The following is a 20,446-nucleotide window of genomic DNA, read 5'->3' on the forward strand; positions in this document are numbered from 1 at the left end:
GCAGGCATTCTGCTGTTCTAATACCTGTTAATTCTATTACTAATTAGAGCTATAGCTCACCAGAGGCTGTTTTATACTTAATTTGTTGGGGTTTTATTATATGGCTCAACAATCAGCCAACCGCTGTATGCATCATGTGATCCTGGTTGAGATCTTTCAGGCATTACTGCACACCGAGGCCCTTGGAGAGAACGTGCCACTACAATTTGTGAGTCACGCGTTCTTGCTCTGCCTAGCTCTTGTCATGTGTGTGCTTGTCAGGATTCATCTCCATCTCCGTTACCCCTGGGGCAGAAGTCATAGTTTGTTTCTGCTCACTTGTCTGATTTTTAGCAGATCATATTCCCGTCTTCAGAACCTTAAGCAAGTGCCATCTTTGTAGAATTTAAGGTGGAATTCTAAGCAGTGATTTAATTCAACTCAAACCCATCTCTTCATTGACAGGAAATATCCTCAATTCAACCATTTTCGAAGGTCGATATAGTCTGCTATACAAATAAAAATAATTAAATTAAAAGCATTCCTCGCTCTTCCCAAAATGAAAACTAATTTTCTTAGGTGGTTTTTTTTTTGCAATTTTTAAATACTTTCTTTTTGGAGTCTGAAGTTAAGATCTTACGCAAATTTTAATTGCTTGAAAGACATATCTGAGAGACATATCTTCATTAATTCAATTTTTGCTGGAAAGGATTGCAACCAAATTATACACCAGTTAAAGAATTAGCTGGGAAGTTACAAGGAAAAAAATAAGAGATCAGAGACAAGCAGTGTCCATGGGGCTTTATTGACCAGAACAGAATATAGGACAATGAAGAAACATTTTATTAAGCCACTGGAAACCAGCCCAGGGGACAATCCAAACTTTGTTTTGCCTCTAAAATGTCAGCTGCCAGGTAAACAAGAGTATTAGAACATCATTGACTCCAAATTGGTGAGCAAAGAAGGTCACCAACAGCTGTTAAATAGTAAACCTCATCCTCTATCTCCGTGGGTTCCAAGAAGGATGATACTTAAAAGTTGTTCAGCCACACACTGAGTGATGGTTGCACTTGTTATGTCATCCTAAAACAACACATTGGTTCCAGAGAACCACTGTCCATCTTACCTGAATCCACAAAAGTCTCAAGCACGCAAGCAATTCCCGTGACTGGGAACCGCAGATCTTACATTAACAGTATAGTGGAACTTCTTGTCTATCTCCAGAAAGCAGAAAATAACCTCAGAAAATTCCTCCTTTCTCCACTGTCATCTGGTTGGGTTTTACTGGAAGAGATGGAGAGAGCAAATCAAAATAACACTGGCTGTTCCGGAAAAACCTCAGGAACAGTACATTAAATAAAAAATAAATAAATACTAAGGAATTTATAAATCCATATAATCCATATATAAAGATAAATAATCAATTCAGCCCATCTAGCCATACATCTAGTAGCTTTAAAAATGTGACCCTAGCTCCAGCCAGCTCAAAAGAGCCATTGGTCTGGGTCTGGTTTTGTCTACAGAAGCCTGGTTAGTCAGATGAAGTTCTGTGTTATTTCAGTGGGGAAACTACGTGAATCAGAGTTCCTAGATTGGGAAGTTCATGGCAAAGTGAAACAAGGAAGCTACCGTGTTTCCACCCACTGCATGTGTAGCCACACAAGTCACGGCTGACAATTCCCAAGTGTGGTCACATTACCCTCCATCAGCCATGGAAGATTTCTTGTTCCAGGAACAAATGATCTAGGCACAAGGTGACTTGTTATTTCTCTTCTGCCCTGAAAAAGAAATGAAACCACATATATCAGCTGAAAAGGTTCTTCCTTTCCATTCCATGGTAGAACACAAAACCCAGCAAAACAACCCAAACTTTACCAGCAAAACCTCACAGAACTGTGGAAGACTCAGGCTGTGAGGGGTCTTTTATTGGAGGTTTGATAAAACTATATTTTTCTTAACATGCCCTGGCAGGCCTAGGTAGATTTCTAGAAAGGAAGACCTTGCATGGAAGAATAAAATAGAGAGGATAGATTTGCACAATGCATATTGAAATTAGGCATCTTGGTATTACTCTGTGCTAGGCAGGCATAATAAACGTCTCTGAAAGACAATGAACACAGAATCATAGAATCATAAAATGGCCTGGGTTAGAATGGACATTAAATGTAATCTAATTTCAAGGCCCCTGACATGGGCAGGGACACCTCTACTAGACCCTGTTGCTCAGAGCTCCATCAAACCTGGCCTTGAACACTTCCAGGGAATGGGGCATCCACAACTTCTCTGGGCAACATTTTCCAGTGCCTCATCACCCTCACAGTAACAAATGTCTTCCTAAGATCTAGTCTAAATCTACTCTCTTTCAGTTTGAAACCATTCCCCCTTGTCCTATCACTACATGCCCATGTAAAATGTCCCTCTCCGTCTTTCTCATAGGCTCCCTTCAGGTACTGGAAGGCTGAAATTAGGTTGCCCCAAAGCATATGCATGATGGTCATGTCCATTGGGAGTCTTCAGACAGAACAACTTGGATTCTAGCCAAGGGACTGCTGGAGACAGGAAGGAAGGATGTAGCAGGGGAGGAGTCACTCCAGAAATGGCCATTTCCTTAGTTCTTCTGCAGGGGTCTGCTGCTGGCTCATCAGAGACAAAGTGCTAGGCTGGATAGAATTTCTCCACACACAGAGCAGCTCTTCTGCTCTCTATTCACCTGTCAACAGTATTCCTTCCTGCTTTCAGCCCCATTTCCATGCAGTGCTACCATCCCTGGGCTCCTTAAGAAGGACTGCAAGCATCAAGGGACATTACTGCTGATGCGATCATCAATGACTGCTGCTGGAAATCCATGCAGAAATATGTGCTGTGCACAGGGAAGCAGACAGCAACAACACCCAGATCTCCTTCCCTCTCTCCCTTCCTCCACCTGTAACTGAAATTCGAAGACTGTTAAGTCCCACTATCTCCTGTCAGGATAGCTCCAGTCCCTGGGGAAGGGGTTAGCAATAGCAAGCCATGCCTTAGCAGCAGTGTGCCACCCCACATGTGTAAAAACCTGTATGTGCAGGTAGACATCTGATTTTAGCCATGATTTTTTGGATGCACAAGAATAAGAGCAAATCCATGTGCACAGGCTGACCAAAATAGCAATGTTTTGCTTGATCTAATTTTGAGGCTAATTTTCCTCACAGAAGGGACAGAGGAGAAGTCAGATTGTAGAAACACCTCAATCTTTCTAAGATAAACAACAGCCTTGCACCTCTGAGGAGTGAGGCTTCCTGTAGTCCCAAGCATTTCCTAGTGACATTTATATGCAAATCATCAAGCCAGGTTCGGGCCAGGTCTGACAGCAGTAGCCAGACTCAAACACATTCTCATGATCAGCATGCAAGTCCATAGTGACAGGGCAGGTCCCACGTCGAGCTAGGAGCAGGGGCCATGGCCAGGCGTGGCTGAAACACAGTTGGAGCTGGAGCAGAACTCAGCAGAGAGAGCCGCAGAGGAGCCCCTGAGCAGAACATGTGAGTGGAGGCCCTCTGGGTGTTTGATGATAGCAGCTAAGGCTCACTAACACACTCAGGAACCTGACACAATTTTTCTAGCCCATATGCAACAGGAGAGCTGAAAAAGTACCAAGGAACTTTGGCCTGAGCCAAGGGTTACCCAGCAAAATAAGAAGCCCCAGCTGCTCCAGTGTGGTCCATGGCACAGGGGTGTCAGACAGACTCAAATGCTTCCTGTCTCATCGTTTTGCTCCAGAACACTTGAAAAACAAGCAAATAATGGCTAGCACCAACCTGCAGTGACCGTGCCCAAGAGAAGCGGCAGCCAGCCAATGTGGCATTTGCTTTCCTCACACCCAGAAAAGCCAGCAACAAACAAACTTTTAAGAGAGGTTAGGGGGAACATTAAAGGCTTTGAGTTGCAATAGATTTTTAAAACAATCATGATAAAATTTAGCACGAGGCACTATATTTTTAGTGTTTTCATGATACATGGTTTATATGCAGGTCTACAGAGACCTACCTTTAGATTTCCCAGCTTTTGTTGTTTTCAAATTCACTCATAGGATTCTTATCTTTTTTTTTTTTTTTTTTCAGTTGAGTTTCTCCACATGAAAAAAAATAGGCACATGAGTCCATGAACTCCTGCAGCCTAATTTTGAACAGCTTTTGTGCTTGTGATAAGTAACCTTTAAACTTTCTTTGTACCTTTATTATTGACCAGTGAGTCTACACAGGACCAAAAATCTTGCTGCAGAGCAAGATCCCATGTTACCTGCAGCAAGCATTTCCTGATCAACCACAACTCCTGTCCAAGAGTTTCTCTGGCAGATAACCTAGGCAGCTACTTCTCCCTACATAAAGATTAAGAGTATCACCCTTTCCTACTCTGTGCCTAATTTCATGTAGCTTCTAGGAGCAGTGTATGCTGAAGATCTCTGACCCTCTATCAGATCTCATGGAAGGAAGGAAGGAAGGAAGGAAGGAAGGAAGGAAGGAAGGAAGGAAGGAAGGAAGGAAGGAAGGAAGGAAGGAAGGAAGGAAGGAAGGAAGGAAGGAAGGAAGGAAGGAAGGCAGGAAGGAAGGCAGGAAGGCAGGAAGGAAGGAAGGCAGGAAGGCAGGAAGGAAGGCAGGAAGGCAGGCAGGAAGGAAGGAAGGCAGGCAGGAAGGAAGGCAGGCAGGAAGGCAGGCAGGCAGGAAGGCAGGAAGGCAGGCAGGCAGGCAGGCAGGCAGGCAGGAAGGAAGGAAGGAAGGAAGGAAGGAAGGAAGGAAGGAAGGAAGGAAGGAAGGAAGGAAGGAAGGAAGGAAGGAAGGAAGGAAGGAAGGAAGGAAGGAAGGAAGGATTGCATAAGTGCCATTTCATAGGAAAGCAAGTTAAAAGGAAAAAATACCTATTACATTATAATCACTCTAATTTTTACATACTGGTGGTAAAACCTCTATTGGAAAAAGCAAAAACAGAAAACAAAGGAGGTTTTAGGGGACATTTAAAAAAATACTAATAATGAGTAAGATACTAATATCTTGTATTTTCTTGAAATACATAGATCAAACTGTCTGTATTGAATAGCTTATGCTTCATCTGTAAGGCATAAGAGCATTACAAATGTTTTGAATCTTGCACAAGATCAGAGTGAGAGTCCATTGCAGGGTTGACAGCGCTGCCTGAGTCTTAATACCTAAAACTGCTAGGAGATAAATATTATAACTTTATTCAATTGTTCTTTCAGTAACAGAGCATGGAGAGAGATAATAACAGGGCTATCAATTCATCACATTTTTCAAAACAGAAGAGCAGACAGCTACTTTTTGAAATCTTCATGTATCAGGGAAGATACAAGTAATTCCTTTACATTCTGTATGTGGTATTTACCAATAAAAGAGCAAAGTTAAAGATCATAATCTTTGGATGTTTCTTCAGGTTTCACCTCCAAACTCTACCATTTTTCTCCTTCCCTACTTCCAAAACATAGAAAATATGGCTGGAAGTGTTCTCAAAAATCAGCTTGGTTTCTCCTTTTAACCCACGTCGAGACATAACTGAGAAATACTTGCCTAAAACAAACAGCAACTATCTCCCTTAATGATGGAGAATTACCGCTTTCTCAGGCCATATAATTCAGTGCTAGGGTACCCTTTCATACTTTACCCCTTGATTTAGCCATGAATCTCCTTTACTGCAGTTTAGATCTTTTGTCTTATGCATTGTGAATGCTCTGACAACAAGCTATTACTTCCCAGCAAGTGGTTGCATACCTAAGGAATATTTCTCCTGCCTTCCTTTGGAGTTCTCTTTTCCAGACTAAATAAACCTAATTCTGCTTTTGTTTTCCTTGCTGATCACAGTTTCCAGTTATTCTTTTTAATCTCTGCAGAGTACATCCATTTGGACCACATATTTTCTGAAGTATGGTATCCAAAATTGTATGGAACAATCCAGCTGAGACTTCCATTTATCCCCATTTTGACATATCCAGATGTTTTCTTTTGGCTTGATTTAGTCTTGTGCAAGCTCTCTCAGTGTATAAGGACATGAATATTTGGAAAAGAAATAAGGCAAATGAAAAACTGGAAAAACTGAAGGGTTAAAGCATACAGTACAGGAGTTTGAGAGACCCAAACTGTGAGAAGTGAACAGAGTTACAGTGCTAGAAGGTGTTATTATTAGGAATAACCAGAAGCTCATAAAGGAAATATGCAACCTTATTTCTGCCTGATTGTTGCCATACATTACTGTAAGCATTATAGATGGCCATAAGGTCCTTTAGAATTCAAAGTACTCACCAGGCACCTCCCTCCTTATAACCTCAGATCCAGTTGTGATAATACTTGCAAATTTTCTTGACGTGGAAGTCCTTCAGTGAATCCCTGAAGTTCGCTCCTCATGCTGTGCAAGCCAGCCCAGTGTGACCTTTCCAGGAGCAGAACAATTGTGAAAGCCCCATATCCTAATTTAATATAGGTATGGCATTGTAAAGAAGCTATCTCTGTGAATAAGAGGATGAAGACTGAATACCTTGATTGCTGTTTTCCAAATACAGTTTCAGCGAGACTCTGAAAAACTGTGGAAAATTGTTTTTTTCTTGACAAGACTGTCATTGATTCTCCTTCAATACAAGCTAGGGATGATCTAGATGGAATGTGTTCCACAGTACAGCCCTGACTCCTGAAACTCTCATTATTTACATTACTCTTCAACCTCACTGAAAGTTGCTGCTCGTGGAGAACTGCGGACAGGATTATGATCAGCCACACAAAGTAGAGCTAAAAATAGAGGGGCTTCTGTTAGCAAGGAAATTTTAGAAGGCATAAGAAGCTGTATCAGTGCATTTATGAATGGCCTGGTTTTCAGAATAATCTTAACATAATCACCACTGGATACATACTAATCTTATTCCAACACGAAATCTGTTTGCAGGCCCCCTTCTATAGGCTCTGGGCAGCATATGTGATTCATAGGCCTGCGATAATTTCATGATACTGCGATAGCTTCACGAGAGTGCTACAGCTACAGTGCCTGGAAGCAACTCCAGGATTTGCAGGACCTTCTGTGGTGGGGAACCTTGCAGCTTTCAGAGCCTCCTTCCTCTGATAGCCTTCAGACTTACAGTTTTGAGAAACGTCAGACTCTAGTGAGGAACCCAAAATATGGCAATATGCCTCTTGGACCTCCCTTGGACCTGAGTAATGAGTGACCTCCTTTGCCAGGAATCCAACAATTCAGACAGGAATTCTACGGGACACCTGTGTTACAAAGTAATGAAAAATACTTGCAAAATACTCACCCTCAACTAAATATTAATTGATCAAACCTTATTTAACTGAAAAACTTCAGCCTAAGTTAGAAGGAGATACATTTGCCCTCAAAAAGAGGCAATACATCTGGATGTATGTATAGTTGCTTTTCAGAGGTTGCCTTTCCCCAGCAGCCAGGTGTCCTCTTTGCTTTATTACAGTGATGGAGGGGCACTGGGAAGTGAGAATTATTCATAATTCCATTCTGCCACCAGCATAGTGCCCCTACCTTGCTGAGCTTTCAAACATTGCAGGAAGCAGAGTTGTAATGAAAGTTAATATACTTATGACTACTCTGAACTTTGTTTCTGTAAAATCCACTGCTGTTCAAAGTAGTGTAGTTCTATGCATGTTCTATGGTGGTTTTGAGCAAAGATAAAAAACTATTGAACTTCCAGGGCCATGTCTTCCAGTCTCTTCTAAAATCTCTTTTCGTAGCACAAAACTCTTTCCCCAGCCAAAGATCAAAACCATTAAATGTACCTGTGTTAGAAATAAAACACCCTTTGGTGAGCTATAGACCTGATTAGAAATAGAATTAACAGGTATTAGAACAGCAGAATGCCTGCCAGTGAAGTATGGAGGGGATATCATGAAAGAGACAGACTTTTGGTGTGGTTTATGTTCCTCTGAAGTTGATCTCCTTTTTAATTATTTTTGCCACTACAAGAGAGCTAGCAGAGTTCTTTCAGAGAAAAGGCCAGGACAGAGCTGCAGAGAAGTTCATCAATCTTCATGGATGACAGAAGGACAAGTACCAGTCACTTTCTCTTCTCCTGGAAGTGTTCTGCTGAAGCTGTTTGCGTCCCCTTGCCCTGTGCCATCTCTCACTTCCCAAATGATGAGTAAGTTTGTGCCACCACTGATGTCACTGTCACCAGCATTCACATGAACACACAAGAATTTACTGTGAAATGAGCTCCCACCTAGCCTCATGCCGGGTCTCTGAAGCTGGGTATTTCTTCATTCATTTCCCTTCCTGGCAAATTCATTTACACAAATCAATCTGATTCTATCTAGAAATTTGATCTACAAAACTGTAATGGTTTATGTCTCCCAGCATCACCAATTTTCCCTTCCTTTTGTCTCAAAGGATTTTTGAAGACCTTTAAGATGCGAGTGGAGTGAGATACTGAATTCTACAATCTGATTCATGCAGACAGGATATCTGTCTTTTTCTTTTCATTCTGTCTGCTAAACTAAAGATGCAAAAGATAGCAAGTTTCATTGGAGCTTTCTTCTACAAGAGAAACCACTCAGTCATCAAACAGATGAGAATGTGGTTTCCTACAATACTTCCCATTTAAAGACCTTTCAGACTCTTTTGACATTTTTTTAAGTGAAACAGATCCTTCAACTTCTTTGCAGTTTCATATGTCTTCTCCAAAACCCCTGTTCAGAACATCATCTGATCCTGACTTCACTAATACCAGAAACCATTACATCCATGTAGACCTTCTAATCATGGCCCCCAGTCAGAGAACCAGACTAGGGAGAGGATGGCAAACAAAAGTGAGTGCACCAAAACCACTAAGCAAATCAAAGTGAAGCATACATCAGCTAGACTTACACAATTGCATGTATTTCTCTCACAGCATAGAAGAAATTGTGCAGGACAATAGACAGAAGGAACAGTGGGCATCTAGTTGATACACAGAGAGAGGCAGTGTTGGGAATTAGATGAGCAAGGTGGTTTGATTCAGGCCTTTTATCTGCAGGCCTGTGGGAGGTAGGGTTCCACAAGACTGAGTGAGAAAGCACTACCAGCCCTGAAAAATGCAGGACAGGGCTCAGAATACCCTTTTTCCCCCTAGCCAACACATTGCCAATGCATTCTTCCTTGGAAAAATAAACCATAGAGCTAGGTAGAGAAAAATCAATATTATAAATTCAAACAACTCTTTTTTTTTCCTTTTCTTTTTGTTCTTTTCTGTCTTTTCTGTTGCTTTGTATGGCTTGAGTTTGCGTGCTGGGGTTGGCTTGGGGGTTGGGTATGGGCGGGTAGGTGTAGGGAGGGTCTTGTAGTGGGGTAGTTGGCTGGTAGTTTATGTTCTTGGTTATTTTCACTGCAATGTCACCTTACCTTGCACTTCCCTTTCCCTTTCCCTTTCCCTTTCCCTTTCCCTTTCCCTTTCCCTTTCCCTTTCCCTTTCCTTTCTTTTTTTTCATATAACATTAAGGAGTTAAGATAACACTTCTGCAAAGTATCTTCATCTGTCAGGTTCCTGGTAACCCAGCATTTTATTGAAAATTATAATCCTATCCATTGTTCCCGTATTTGTACCAGGAAATATCAGTAAGCCTCCAGAGCCTAGCTGATGGGCTCTTGAATAGCTCAATACTCAATGGAAACTGGAAGAAAACAACAGCTATCGTCAAAAGGTGACTGCAGTGTTCTGACAGACATCTAACAATTCAGTGCCCAGCAACCTGTAACAAATATAGTTTAGACTGCCCATCAGTAAAGAAATTGAGGCCAGACAGACAAATTTTTAAGCACTTCTTACCAATGTCACCTACTAATAGAGGAGAAATGACCACAGACTCACCCCTCTCTTCCTCTTGTATTATTGCCAAGAAAATACAAACCAATCCAAAAAGTCCAGCAGGTAGCATGGTATAGATTCATTTCATGCACACTATAGCCCTCACTTTAGAAGACAAAGTGCTTGGTTGAGGTCCAAGACCCATGCCAAAAGTGGTCTCCCTTCACAAGGGAGACAGTGTCGTACATTGTTCATTTCTATTGGTTTCTTTGTTTCAATATCCTGTGGTAAAATCCTTGACCCAGTGAAGTCATTACAACCTTTGCCAAGGATTTTAATCTTGCCCTATATTAAGTATCTACTTATAACTAAGGCAAGCTTTCTTGTGCAAGGACAGAGCCTTCCCAAAGTGCCATCTAAGGCTGAAATAATTCCCCAAGGAATGGGGAATCATCACAAATCTCATTACCTTCTTGTACAGGGCACTTTGAACTTGCTCTCAGTAACATGAATAGCAACACATATTTTAAAACAAAACACATTTGAACATAATGAACATTAAAAACAAAAGTTAGGGCAGTGAAACCTTAGTAAAGCCAATGGTAATACCAGATAGTGCTGCAGCAAAATTCTTAATTAAAAATAGAAAAAAAATAAATAAACGACACTGCTCCTGTTGTAAAAAGGCCAAACCCTCATTTTGGAAGGGCTTTTCATCTTAAACAACCTACATGGAGCAGTGACTTTACAGCTGGCAAAGACTTTTAAGCAGCAAAACCCTGCTGCATGTGACGAGATGCAGAACAAAATGGTGATGCAAAAATAGAAGTATAAATATAACTAAATGTGCCACACAGAGCACAGAAAGCTGAGGCAGGTGTTGTCATAGCTGTCAGCTTTCAGGTTCCTTCTTTCTTCAATTTTTTTCAAATCATATCTTGATTCTTCCATAAAACTATGGAAAAGGACCAGATATCCAATTTTTGGATTTAAATCCATAATTCCAAGTGTTTTGAAAAGCCGTCTAAAACTGTTGTATATCTGCTAAAAAAAAAAAAAAAAAAAAAAAAAAATCCTGCAATCCAATAATCTTGATTTTCTTTTCAAATCTTTGTTTCTGAGAAATTAGGGAAGACTAGCGTTTCCAGAGGAAAAAATAATAGTTTTAAAATATTAAAGCCTCAGACAAAGCACATTAAAGTACAATTAAATATTTTATAAAAATTGAAGTACTTCTTACTTGCAAACAAGTAACCTAGAAAAAATTATAGCATGAAAATACAGAGTTTGCAGTTCTTAATAAAGTCTCAGAGGCAAAAGTATCCCAAGTTGTGTCACTTCTGTGACATGGTCCGAAATGAGAAAATCCCCACCACTGGGAGACTTACAAAAATAGCCAGCGCTGGCAAGGGAGCATCAACTGACTTCAGCAGAGGAGGGAAATACTGGCGAGCTCAAACCTTGACCTCTAGCAGTGATATTCTTGTTTCAAGGCTTGGAGGTCTACACACATATCCACCTATTTCTGTCGGAGTCTACCCTTAGTGCAATCTATCGCCGGGCAGAGAGCCAGTGCAAAATCTCTCCAGCACAGAAGCCCCACTTGAGCCATGGGTTTAATAGGAACATAATGAAGGGAGTGGCTGAAAATAACCTGCCCTTACAAGGCAATCACATTTCAGGATTCCCAGGCCATAGGGAAAAAGCATCTGTAAACAGCAGGGTCTCTGGGTCCTGCCTTTCCCATCACCTTCTTCTCCTTGGAAAAGGAAACCTTGAGAAACTTCTGTGAAAGCGGCAGTCCCAATGTGGGAAAGAAAACTTTTAGTGGCTTTGTTCTCCCTTGAACTGCCCCTCTATGGCTATGCCAACTGTAGGGGAACAGTGGAGCGCACTTTTTCCCAGTTCCGTACAATGTGAGAGCAGGGGAATGTGTGCTCCAGGAGCCTCTTTGCAGACAGTGAGTTTTTTTCTTTATGCCTTCGTCTTTTCTGCTAGCACATAATCTGCCCCCTAGCTTCCCTGGGGCCAAGGGGAAGAGGGTGATCTTTATATAGCTGTCCTCAGGGACTGGGTGAATCACAGAGTAACATCTAATCCCTCCTGCACTCCACAACTGTATAACATCCCAGCTGAATATCAAGCCAGGGAAAATAAGTTTCAGTTTTTATGTACAAAAATCAGGGAGAGGTATCACAAGCACAGTTAGAGGAGTTATCAGTTTCCAACTCAAACTGAAAAATTAAACAAAGGGAAAACTACCAGAGACCAGCGAAGGTATAGAAAGGCTAAGATACCGTCCTGTTTATCTTGGCACTTAATTTTTCATAAGTTTTTGAAAAATAATATTCAGTAGTCATTGGGTGAATCTATTGCATGATTTTTTTTTTTTTTTTTTTTTTTTTTTTTTTTTTTTTTTTAACAGAGAGGGCAAGGAGCCATGTTTTTGTAAAAGCTTGGCCACCATGTTTGGTATCTGAGCTGTATATCATGCACTGTTTGTCATTTCATGCCACTTAGAACAAATCCCAGCTGGCTGGAATCCTAGTCCTGTGGACTGTGAGTCATGGATATTAAATGACCATCATGTGAGCTCCTGCATGCTGCTGTGTTTAGTGTGTGGCACTGTTAAGTTGTACAGTATCTTATCACAGAAGATCATCTGCATGCATACACAGTTTGAGCAGGAGCACTTTCATAACAGCACAAATTGTTTGTTTTAGCAAGGGGCAAGAAAGGGGTAGAGATGCATGAAGCTGAAGCAAAGGTACAGCATTTATGTGATTTTGGAAGATAAGTAAGACACAGAAAACCAGCTGCTGGTTCTGTATCAGCAAATCTGGGACAAGAATGGAAAAGGTACTGTCTGTAGTGAAGGGTCTGCAAAAACCTTTAAATCTGCTCAAGGAAATCCTCTAGCAGTCTTTTTTATGCATAACTATAATCCAGTCAACTCTCAGACAGGATATCCAGCATCCTACCCAGGATAAGGAAATGAAGACAAGCATTTAAGTATATGTCTCATAGGAACGAGAACAAATTTTGGGATTGACTAAAATACCAGTGCCAATCCAGAATTTTAAAACAAGCAATGAGATCTTTTTCGCTGATGTGATATGGACAATCCTTGAAGTGGATGGTTTTAGTCAAGCAGAAGCCCAGATTAGAAGATTCACTCAGCAATCCATTTCATGTTAATGACACACAGGAAATCAGCACTACAAATCAGATTGGGAAAAACAGTGCTAGGGGAAAACATTATTTTCAAAGAATACCATTTCATACCTGGATTAGGTAGGTTTATTCCATCCTAGTTATGAGCTGGGTAATTTCTTGCCATCGGTGGTAAAATGAAAATCCATTTTAGACAACATACAGGAAAACCCTGTAAGAGTTGGATGTGAAAGCCCATTTCCATCTTCGTTAGCATGGGTAAGTCATTCAGGCTAGAAATGGTTGTTATCCAGTCCAAAGTGTTATCCAGTTGCCTTCTGCAGGTTACTATGAGATCATGTACTGTTTTCAAAGGTTCTTAGGAGTCTATAATGTTTCAGCTTTCAGTCACGGCTCCAACAAAACTACTTCTCTTACTGCTGGTTCCAGCTCAGATCTGTTTTTCTGTCTTTGCATGTGCTTTTCTTCCTGGTAGCAGCTACCAGCTTCTTCCCACTATCCCAGCAGTTTCCCCTACCTTTGCTTATGTTTCTACCACGTCATAGCAGTGTAGTTAGCTCTCCTTAGGTCAGCAAAGCCAGGCGTTCATAGCTTGCACTTTCTAACACTTTTCAAACATTGAGTCTTTCAAAATGTATTATATTTCTCGAATTAAGCATCAAAAACTTTGCACTTGAAGTCTGTTCACGGGCCAGAAGAGACAGTTAAACCTCACTGCTGATTTTTTTGTACAGAAGCCAAGGGTGTTTGAGAAATAAATCTGACTTGAATCAAATGAGGAAAATTTATTCATATTGATCCAGATTTAATCAAAATCACGATTATAAAGACATCAGCAAATTATATGAGAGGAAGATTAAAACTGTTAATGCACTGAACTCAAGTTAATGTAGCTGTCAGAGAGAAGTCAAACACTATATTGGGTAGTGTTAATAAAAACAGCACGTTAAATATATGACTATGTCACTACAGCTAGTTCCAGTCTTCCTTGGGTTTGGGGTTTTTTTATTCCTTTATTAATATAGGAGCAAATTTAAAAAAAAGCATTTGGATTTGAAAGAGTTTAAGAGAAAACATCTTCAAATATGGAGAAGCTTTCACAGAAAGAAAAGACCAAGTGGAAGCAGGATTATTCACAGACATATGAATGGATATCAGATAAAAGATAAATTAGTCTTATCAACCTACTGGGAAGGCCAGGAAGTAATAAAATAAAGCATTAACAAGGAAAAAAGCAAATCAAAAATTAGAGAAATTTTCATGACTATGTGAAGGCAAAATAAACCCAGATGCAAATGCAGAAATAAGGTTCCAGGAAAAGCTATGAAATTAACTTCACAGGGGATATTCAAGATATAGGTCTGTGGGGAGTCACTTCAGCATAATGAAATCAGAGCTTTCAAGATGCAAAGACGTGAACTGGGGAATCCACTCACTACCTTCTAACCGGAATCATCAGAAATAGCTTTGATGAGCTAAACATTATGTTGTCACAAGTTGTCCCCATTTATTACAACCCAGTTTCCTTGAAATACATGGAACAGACAAGTATGCTGACCTCATAACCTGAATGTGACAGCAAGGCCAGATATGGGCATCTGACTAAAAGTCACTGCTATCTTTCCAGGTCAAATTTTTTTTTTTTTTTTTTTTTTTTTAAACCTGCTTTAGTGAAATAATTTAAAAACTGTTACTAGAAAGCATACTGAGATAAATTCTTGAGGAATTTTAATGAATAGACGTGCTTTGCTTTGTTTCTAGCAAAGATTAATGCCTTTGCTGGGTTGGAAAGCAGTTTTACAGTCAGAGGAAAACAGAAGTCACCGCTGCTCCTCAAAGACAGCGCAAGCCTGTCAGCCTGATTCTGGTGTTTGGAAATAGAAATATTTTCTTCTTTTCTTTATACAACTGTGATAACAATCTGTAAGCCAATGTACAACTAAAATGTCTCCAGGAATTACACTCTTTGCAAGAAATGCATTTTAAACTTATTATAATAGTGTACTCAAGAGCTTGAAATTTCCATGCCCACAGGGCAATATAGCACTACATTTGTGATTTGATGTCACAAGCATGTAGACTTCAGTTTTATGAATACTCTTCAAGAAAACATTTAATTTTTCTCTCCAGGGAAAACATTAAACCCTACCTCAGAAGGAAGGAAATTTGGTTTGAGATGGCCATATTTTGGCTTCCAGTCACCAAAATCAAATGCGCTCCACATATGTATCCCAGCTTTAGCTTCATAGCCCTACTGCTCTGAACCTAAATAATAAACCTAGAATAAATTTTATTCTTTATACTCTGTTCTCATTTGTAACATTCCAGAGAGTTTTTCTTATTTTCCAGAATTCTGGAGGTCCACGATTACTTATGGTTTCTAAGGAAATAAGGTGAAGACGATCACAATCTGCCCACTCTTATACTTCTCTTTCCTTCTCTCTTTTGAAGAAAACAGAGTAATTTTTTTCACATTTGACTGGATGATGAAGATATCAAAGAAACATTTCTTTGGGTAAAAGGAAAAGAACCAAGCTGGTTTTGCCCAAGGGATCCAGCCACTGTGTGGCCAGAGATGGGAGCCAGGTGGCCGGTCAGCCTGTGTGTGTTGACAGGACAACCAGCACCTTGCTTGGTTTTGCCCTTGCCACACCGTGTGCTGCCACTCACCCATCTGGTTAGATTAAATTCCCTTCACAAACCTGGGACATCAGAAATGATCCACTAAAAACCTGCTTCTCTTTTTGGACAGTTGGGTGTATCCCAGGCTCCAGAAGGATGCTGCTGTGCAAGATAAAACAGATCCCAGCACTGCCAGAGTTACACAAGTGATGAGCCCTCAGGATTGCCAAAACAGAGGTAGATATCCATAATTATCCAATATCCCCCATTACTGAGGTCCTGCACCAAGTACTCACCCAGAGCACACGCAGGGGCGTGGCTTCAGATCTCTGTTCCTCAGCTGGAATTCATCCTGGTGTGCTCAGTAAGGCACTGCTCAGCCTGGACTGCTAGATAAAGGCGTAAGCACCCACAGAAGTGTCCTGCCTGATGCTGGGCAGTTCAGCACACTGGGAAGCCGACCCAGTATTATGGGTAGCTGTGTTGGCAAACAGGCTGAGTGGTCGCTTTGCTGCCTCAGCTCTCATACTTTGTTTAAAGGTAGTTCAGGTATGAATTGCCCCTGCTTCAAATGCATCCAGCTCATCATAAGAATCAATGCATACACAGTATTTATTTCTACCTCATTCTGGTCAACCTCAGGTTTTGCTGGGGGAGGCTTAGGCTGGATATTTGGAAAAAACTTATTCACTGAGAGGGTGGAACAGGCTGCCTGGGGAAGTGGTGGAATCATGGTACCTGGAAGTGTTCAGAAATCATGTGTGTATGGCCCTTAGACACATGATTTAGTTGTGGGCCTGGCAGCGTTAGATTACTGCTTGGCCTTTTGCAATCCACACAGTTTCAGGATTGTGTGATTTTATAGGATCTAGAAAGATTGAAATCATTAGAGCAAATGTGAATGCAGAGCATTTACAGAACAAAATTCCAAAAGGCTTTAAAGTGCTATCTATCCAATTGCCTAATCAAAACAACACGGTATTTATGTTGACATTTGCCCTGTTAGGTCACAAACCACTGCAATTCTCACGTTTTACACACACCACATTGAAACACTATCTGCAGTGTAGATACCCACACATGAGCCCTTCCAGTTCAGAAGAGGAGAGTGGGCACTTAGAGGACAAGAGCTGCCTAAGCAATTTCAGCCGTCTGCCGTGTGATGGGATCAACTCCTTTCTGGGAAACTGGCAGCCCTTAACACCATGCAGTGAGTCTGGAGCTGGCTCTGGCATCCAGAGTGTAGGCACAGCCTTGGTCACAGGGCAGAGAGGAGAGGGGGAGCTGAGACTGACAGCTGCGTTACTGGGAGCTGAAGTGAGAAATGCTAAAGGTGAGGGTCAAATTGCTGTGGGAGCAAGTGTCATGGTATCTGGTTTCAACCAAGCAAACTACCTACCTGCTCTTAACTCCCTTACACATGCAGCATGTTTGTTAACATACTGATTTCTATCCACTTCACATACAAGCGTGCCTAAAAGTCGCCAAAGTCAAAGGATGGGAGTTAATTTTTTCAGTAAGGAGAACCCTGCAGAATGCTTAACAGAGAGTGATTAGCAGATCCAAAGGAATAATATCTAATTTAACCAAGAAGAATGGCCAAGAGATAATCTAGAGTGGGCTTTGTGGTGAGATAAACTGTTTAACAAGGACATCTTCAAGAACCTTGCTCTAAAAATTATTGTGTTTCACTAAAGTAGAGACTATATGAAGGCCTGAATGGGATAATCCTTTCAGTGGAAGCAAATTAACTTCAGCAAGTTAAATGGGCAGGGTTAATGTACAGGGTCTGGCTGAGCTGGAGTTCATTTCCCCACAGCAGCACTCACTCTCTGCTCTGTGCCTGTGGCTGGAAGGTGTTGATAACTCAACAGACCCGTGCTTCGGGTCCTGCTGAGCAGGGTTGGCACAGCAACAGTGCTCTGCAACCTCCCCCCACCATCAGGAGGCTGGTGCTGGGAGGGGACACAGCTAGGCCAGCTGACCCAAATTAACCAAATGGATACTCCATACTACATGGCATCAGCTCAGATATAAAGGCTCAGTAAAAAAGAAGGAAGGGGAAGCATTCCTTATTTACAGTGTTTGCCTTATGGAGCAACCACTCCAAGTGCTGAAGTCTTGCTTTCCAGGAGGTGGCCAGACATCACTTGCTGATGAGAAATAGAGGATGAAACTTTTTTTTTTCTTTGATTGTGTGCACCCTAACTTCCAGTTTAGCTTTGGTAAACTGCCTTATCTCAACCTGTGAGTTGTTTTCTACTTTATTTTCTGTTCCCTGTCCAGCTGAGGATGGGGAGTGATGGAGTGGTTTGGTGGGCAGCTGGCATCCTGATAAGATCAATCCACCACAGTGAAGGAAACGTGGAAAAAAACAACATTTCTGATGTATTTTTTAATGGATTAAGCCTGAGGTTTTTTTCCTTGTGTATTTTAAAATCTATTGTAAGAGAATTATGTACATTGCATATATAAATGTATGAGTCGTGTAACCCTAACTTGACCTGACTCTAGTGAGTTATGCTTTTATGTAGATATCACCGGTATATTCCTGACCAACAAATGTGGCAAATCCCTAAGCAGTGCCACAATGCACCTTGTCATGGAAAATCACTGCCCAATGCACCTTCCAGAGTAGCCAAAGAGCAGCAGAGTAGATCACAACAGGAGCAATTCAGGTAGGTAACACTGGAAACTGATGAGAGTGTCTTCTCCTGCCTGGTGATAACCAGGAAAGCAGTCTGACATGCACCAAGGTGCCAGGGAGGCCCAGAAGGCCAACCAAGTTGTCAGAGCATCATTTCTTCCTCTGTGCAGATGTCTGAGAGCAAGATACCCTGACAAGTTGACAAGCCAATCAGAGACTCTGTGCAGAGAAGGATATTTACAAATGTCCCACCTTTGTGGTCCTGAGGAACTTGAGAGAAAAAGTGTCCCAAGGGATCCAACTTAACAGTGTTGCCCCAGTTACCATATGAGAGATGATGGTGACAGAGGGAAGCCTGAACAGCCAAAATAAGCGCTCCAGTTTTGTTCTGAGGAGCCTGGCCCAGGAAGAAATTATTATCCCTAGAGAAATCTGTATAAACAGAATCCAGCCATCAGTCTCATCATGAGCTTAAGTGCAAAGGCAGAAAAGGAGACTGAACTGAGAGATGTATCTGGCACACACCACGTACCCCTGAGGCCACCCCAGATAAATGAAAGGTACTCCAGACTGAGACACTCAGCTGAATTTCAATTCACGTATCAACATCAGTGAAAGCAGATCTAATGCACAGACGGCGGGAGACTTTCAGTGGCAGAACTGGATTCCAGCAGGGATGAAAACAACCAGGAATTAGGAGAAAGGAGGCCGATCACCACAGAGTAGTACCATTACATCTACCTTATGTGTGTTCCGAAAAAGGTGATTCCAGGCTGGTTTATGGCTTTTTCAGCTGTCTAGAAATGTGTATGTGTTGGTGTGCACAGCTGCTGGCAGTGGGGTCAGCAGAGAAGCCTCCATGAGGAGCAGCTGGGCTGCTTCAAGTTGGACACAGCATATTCCAGACGGCTCCAATGGCCCCACCTCAGGGCATGGCTGAGCCTAGGAGCCAAGACAGTGACATCCTGGAGAAAATGGAGTCCGTTCCAACACAGACAGTTTGTGACTTTATTATTTTAATGCCAGGGTCCAACTTTGTGATATGAACATAATATCAGTCATGAATTATAGTAGTTTTAGAAAAGTTGTGGTGTGAATCGTGGTGCCTTGTGCATCACACTTGGCCACAGCAATTCCCATGCATCAGGTGTGTCCTAGGGTAACTTTATGATGCTTGTATCCCCAGTCGTCTGTTCTGTTTGTGCTGTAGATTGAGTCCTGTGTCTTTAAGACTGGTTCTAAGAGCAAGGAGAAACGCGGAGTTTGTTTTGAGAAAACTGCCTGACTCCTCCACATTCTGCTGCGGACAGCGTGTTCGGCGGAGGCTTGGAGAGACTGCAGGACAGAGATCTTGGTTTTTTTTGCTTTTAGTTAGTTTCAGCTAGCTAGGGCAGAGATGTTCCCTGGACTGTTTTTTTTCCTTTTTCTTGGAACTGTTTAAACCTGCTCTGGACTGAAAACCCAGGGGAGCACTGGGGGCTACACCTGCGGCCCACCGGGGCTGGAGCTCGGCATTTTCCAGCAGCGCCGGAGGGACTGGGACTGAGGAGAGACTGAGAGAGAGCCGAGCTACACCCACGGCAAGGACTTTCTCAATTTGCCTTCTCACTTCAGAAGGAGAGGTTTTATTGTTTCATATTATTCATTCTTTATACTTGTATGCACTTCATTTGTTTAGTAAAATAGGTTTTTCCACTTTTCTCCAAAGAGGTTTTTTTTACCGGACCGGTTGGAGGGAGGGGCCACTTGGGTTTGCTTCCTCAGAGGGATCCTCTACAAGGGTTTTCTCCCAAATTTGTCCCAAACCAGGACAAGGTGAAAGAAGTAGTGCTGAGTATCCTAGACAAGTAGGGAGTGCATTTGAAGGCCATTTGTGATCATCTCTGTATCTAAGTTGTCTTCAGACTGCAATAAAGGGGAGGTAACCACAAATGAGTTACTAGAAAACTGCTAGAAGCAAAGCTAACCACAGAGCTCTCTAAAGAATATTTTGTTTTGTTTTTGGTCAATTTCATGTAGTCTCAGAGTCAAATTGTGTACTTACATACATACATCTACATCTGATTCAAATTTCTTTTCATATTCAACGCAGATATTAATGTTTGTGGAATACACAAAGCTTAGAATGCTTCTTAGGTGAGAGGAGTGCCTTCTTACATCTAAATGCATATACATTTTCGAGAAAATTTCAGAGAAAACTGCATAAAAATGTTTCTAGACATAGAGAAAGTTTCAGCACTTTC

The 20,446-nt window shown here is 41.5% G+C and overlaps 1 long non-coding RNA gene across 1 annotated transcript; it reads right to left on the bottom strand.

Moving 5' to 3' along the window:
- Nucleotide 1: 1 nt before the first annotated feature.
- On the bottom strand, nt 2–13,415 carry LOC120754714 (uncharacterized). The gene is made up of 4 exons (XR_005701530.2): nt 13,046–13,415; nt 1,679–1,757; nt 1,106–1,263; nt 2–488 (listed from the first exon to the last, which is right to left on the bottom strand). It is a non-coding gene; the product is annotated as an uncharacterized LOC120754714 (long non-coding RNA).
- Between the last annotated feature and the right edge of the window lie 7,031 nt (nt 13,416–20,446).

This window comes from Hirundo rustica, chromosome 1 (genome assembly GCF_015227805.2).
Source record: "Hirundo rustica isolate bHirRus1 chromosome 1, bHirRus1.pri.v3, whole genome shotgun sequence".
NCBI classification, from domain to species: domain Eukaryota; kingdom Metazoa; phylum Chordata; class Aves; order Passeriformes; family Hirundinidae; genus Hirundo; species Hirundo rustica.